At 43.2% G+C, this 4,965-nt stretch overlaps 1 pseudogene across 1 annotated transcript; it reads left to right on the forward strand.

Moving 5' to 3' along the window:
• Window positions 1-453: 453 nt before the first annotated feature.
• LOC104660854 lies at window positions 454-1,649 on the forward strand (annotated as a pseudogene). Its single transcript, XR_747771.2, has one exon. The product of XR_747771.2 is annotated as an RNA polymerase II subunit A C-terminal domain phosphatase SSU72 pseudogene (transcript).
• The last annotated feature ends 3,316 nt before the right edge of the window (window positions 1,650-4,965 follow it).

The following is a 4,965-nucleotide window of genomic DNA, read 5'->3' on the forward strand; positions in this document are numbered from 1 at the left end:
CACAGAATGTAAAACTGGATTTTAAAAAATTGAAGATCCAATTCTCTACTGGCTAGAAGAAAACCACTTTAAATATCAGTACACAGATACATTAATTGTTAAAGTGTAAAAAATATACTATGTAAATACAGAGGAAAACTGGAGTCAGTATATTAATATCAAACAAGGTACATTTTAGAATAAGGCATATTAGCGTGAATATAGAAGGAAATTTTATAGCAAATAAAGTTGATCAAGTGGATAAAACCATCATCCATCAAGTGGATCATCCATCATCAAGTAGATAAAAGAATCTGAAAAAATATATATATACATACATACACAGACATAATATCATAATTTCAAAGTACATTAAACAAATCTGATAAACTTAACGTATAGAAACAAGCACAATTATAATTGGAGGTTTCAGACGGTCCTTGTGGAGTGCGGGTCTCTGCTGCGGACGCAGGGGGCCGGCGAGGCGTTGGCCACCCCCGGTCTCGCCGAGTGCAGCGCGCCCGAAGGCCAGTGCTTGCGCTCTGTCCGCGGCCGGGCGCCCGGGGTGGGCGGGGAGGCCGCCGCTTTCGCGTCGCCCGCTTCCGGCCGTGGCGGCCGCCATTTTTGCTCGCACGGAAGCTCTGCGGTGGGGTGGGAACCCAAGCGGGAGAGCCGCGGGCTGTGGGGCCGCAGCCATGCTGTCGTCCCCGCTGCGGGTGGCGGTGGTGTGCTCAAGCAACCAGAACCGGAGCATGGAGGCGCACAATATCCTCAGCAAACGGGGATTCAGCGTCCGATCCTTTGGAACAGGGACTCACGTGAAGCTTCCAGGACCAGCTCCTGACAAGCCCAATGTTTATGATTTCAAAACCACATATGACCAGATGTACAATGATCTTCTTAGGAAAGACAAAGAACTCTATACACAGAATGGGATTTTACATATGCTGGACAGAAATAAGAGAATCAAGCCCGGACCAGAAAGGTTCCAGAACTGCAAAGACCTGTTTGATCTGATCCTCACTTGCGAAGAGAGAGTGTATGACCAGGTGGTGGAAGATCTGAATTCCAGAGAACAGGAGACCTGCCAGCCCGTGCACGTGGTCAATGTGGACATCCAGGACAACCACGAGGAGGCCACCCTGGGGGCGTTTCTCATCTGTGAGCTCTGCCAGTGTATCCAGCACACAGAAGACATGGAGAACGAGATTGACGAGCTGCTGCAGGAGTTCGAGGAGAAGAGCGGCCGCACCTTTCTGCACACCGTCTGCTTCTACTGAGCCCAGCGCCCGCCTGGAGCCGCCTCTGGAGCTTCCTGTTCATACTTTTTCCTTCCTGACATTTGTTTTTACTTACAGGTGTTCTGCTGGTGACGGTAGCATTACCCAAATAAACTGTGCATATGAAATGGGAAAGGAGATGCCAGAAGGCCAGATTAAAGCAATCAAGTTTTTTCTTTCCCACTTGTACTTATGAGCGGGATATTGATTATAAAGTTTTTCTTCTTTAACCAGAAAGGAAAGACGATGGTTTGTGTGCACTTTCCGACGTACCTGTGTCTCCATGTGCCCGCCTTCCCTCCCTCCTCCCCACCTGGCTGGCCTGTACACAGCCCTGCTGTGGCGTGTTGGGAATGACCTGGAATTGTCAATAAACAGATGCTGCTGTCAAAAAAAAAATAGTAATAATTGGAGGTTTCAACAATCATTTCTCGATAATTGATACAAAAATAGACAAAAAGTCAGTAAATTTATAAAATACATAAACATCCCCTTCAATTAATTTTGTAACTGCCTGACAGAATCTTCTTGCCTGCTGCCCAGATAGAGCCAATTTACTGAGATAGGGGAATTGGAATAGAAAAATAGTGTAATACATGCAGAGCTGGCTATATCGTCCAAGTATTATTACTCAAATCAGTCTCCCTAAAAATTCAGAGACTAAGGTTTTTTAAGGATAATTTATCAGGCAGGAGGCTAGAGAGTGGGAAACACAGATTGGTCAGGTTGGGGATAAAATCATAGGGTGTTGACGTGGGTTCTTCTTGCTATTTTCTGTTCCTGGGTGGGAGAGCAGAACTAGTTAAACCAGATTACCAGTTTGGGTGGCACCAACTGGTACATGAGGAATGCAGGATCTGAAAAATATCTTGAACACCAGTGTTAGGTTTTACAATAGTGATGTTATCCAGAGGAGCAACTGAGGAAGTTAGGAGTCTTGTGGTCTCTGGCTGCATGACTCTTGAGTCATAATTTCTAATCTTGTAGCTAATTTGTTAGTTTTACAAAGGCTGTCTGGTCCCCAGGCAAAGAGGGGCTTTGTTTTGGGAAAGGGCTGTTATCATCTTTGTTTCAAAGTTAAACTTTAAACTAAATTCCTTCTGTACTTAGCTTGGCGTATGCCCAGAAGTGCACAAGGGCAGCTTGGATGTTAAAGGCAAGATAGGGTATGTTAGGTCAGTTCTCTTTCATTGTCATAATTTTTGCAAAGGTGGTTTCAACTTGAGCTCAGTTTAGGGAACAGTTTACCCTAAAATAAAACATTAAAAAATATTCACTTTTAAAAGTGCATATGGAACAATCATCAAGATAACCTATATTTTGAGAAAAAAATGAGTTTTGAAACTGGCTTTGCAAAAATTATAACAGTGAGAAAATTATGACAGTGAAAGAGATTTGACCTAACCAACGCTATCTTGTTTCTAAACCTTCAAGCTGCCCTTGTTCTTTCCTGGGCATAGGCTGAACTAACTTTGGAAGGAATTTAATATACAGTTTAACTTTGAAACAAAGGTGACAACAACTCTTTACCAAAACAAACATCTCTCTTGCCTGTGTAACAGACTGCCCTTTAAGACTAACAAATTTGCCACAAGATTAAAAATCATAGTTTAGGAGTCATTCAGCCAGAGGCCACAAGATTCCCAATCTCCCTCCCCGATTGCTTCTAAGGATAACACCACTATTATAAAACCTAAAATTGATGTTCAAGATATTTTTCAGACCTTGGTTTTTGTTTGTTTGTTTGTTTGTTTTGCGGGAGACCATAGCCTTATTATTACTCAAGTCAGTCTCCCCGAACATTTGGAAATCAGAGGTTTTTTTTGTTTGTTGGTTGGTTTGTTTGTTTCAGTTTGAGAGCAGGTATGCTTATTAACCAACCAGCTTAGAAAAATAATCATGGCAAACACCTTAGTTCATTATTCTAATAAGCCTGTTGATCTGGTCCTCCCTGTTGCCAGCATCTCCACCTTCTACAAAATGGGTGGTCTTTTTCTTTATTACACCTCATGAAGAAGATAATTTGAAGGGCCACGGGAAGTTATTTGCTTCTTTGAAGTGTTTTCCAACAGTATAGATCTCGTGAATCTGATCCCCCATGCAGATGATGTCATATTTACCAAGAGATGGAGCAATCAAAGCGTTATCTGTTAAAGCATTTACTTCTTATTGATTTTGCCATAACCATGCTTGTCAATTAGTTCATTTACTGACCTCAGATTTGGGTACCCCCATGCAGTGTATGGCTCTACAATCCTCAGCATGTTAATTGAAGCCTTGTTGAGCTTCACAAAGATTGCACTGAAGATCTAGTGAAGGCAAAGAAGCTGCAACAACTTTCGGACCTTTGGGCTCACACCATTGATACCTCTGATCCTGAAGACAAACAGCAATTTGGGTTCTGAAGGTACACAGAGGTTGCCAGCTTTTCTTGGCATCCTCGCCATTCAAATTTCGGTTCTGTACATCTGCCTAAAGTGTACAAGTGCTTTGCTTTTTCATAGATAAGCTTCCTCCTTGCCTTTTGACGCATCTTTCGGACAAACTTCTTTCTCAGGTGCTTGATCTTCAGTTCTGTGAAATTCCTTCACCTTTTCTTAAGGGTTTCTGGCATGGCAGGAACCTTCTTCTTGTCCTCTTCTACGCCCTCCATTGTTCCAGCCAGAAAAAAGAGTGGATATCAAAGTTTTTAAGGACAACTTGGTGGGTGGATGGAAGTCAGTGAGCTGGGAGTGCTGATTAGTCAGGTCAGCGATGAAACCATATGGAGTTGAAGTTGTCTTCTTGTATTGTGTCAATTCCTGGGGGGAGGCCACAAGACCAGATGAACCAGTTTATTGATGTGGGTGGTGCCAGCTGATCCATTAAATGCAGGGTCTGCAAAATATCTCAAGCACTGGTCTGAAGTTTTACAATAGTGATTTTATCCCTAGGAGCAATTTGGGGAGGGTCAGAGCCTTGTATTCCCCACATGCATGACTCCTAAACCATAATTACTAATATTGCAGCCAATTTTTTTTTTCTTTTTTTTTTGGAGACGGAATTTCACTCTTGTTGCCCAGGCTGGAGTGCAATGGTGCGATCTTGGCTCACTGCAACCTCCGCCTCCTGAGTTCAAGTGATTCTCCTGCCTCAGCCCCCTGAGTAGTTGGGACTACAGGCATGCGCCACCACACCCAGCTAATTTTCTATTTTTAGTAGAGATTGGGGTTTCTCCATGTTGGTCAGGCTTGTCTCAAACTCCTGACCTCAGGTGATCTGCCTGCCTCGACCTCCCAAAGTGCTGAGATTGCAGGTGTGAGCCACTGTGCACAACCTCTTGTGGCTAATTTTTTAGTCCTACAAAGGCAGTCTAGTACCCAAGAAGGAAGGGAGTTTGTTTCAGGAAAGGGCTGTTTTCATCTGTGTTTTAAACTATAAACTATAAAATAAATTCCTCCCAAAGTTAGTTCAGCCTGTGTTCGGAGTGAACAATGACACCTGGAAGAGGAGGTTAGAAGTAAGATGGAGTTGGTTAGGTCAGATCTCTTTGACTGTCTCAGTTACAATTTTGCAATGGTGATTTCAGTTCCTCACTCTGGGTTTTATAATACCTTAAACTTAAGGTGTTGGCTAATGAAGATGGAGAAAGGGCAAAGACAGCTCTTTTTCCTGCCGACCAGGGGTATAGTAGGGGTAGATGTTGACCCTCAGATGAGAGGAATGG

Source organism: Rhinopithecus roxellana, chromosome 17 (assembly GCF_007565055.1).
Source record: "Rhinopithecus roxellana isolate Shanxi Qingling chromosome 17, ASM756505v1, whole genome shotgun sequence".
In the NCBI taxonomy this organism is placed as follows: domain Eukaryota; kingdom Metazoa; phylum Chordata; class Mammalia; order Primates; family Cercopithecidae; genus Rhinopithecus; species Rhinopithecus roxellana.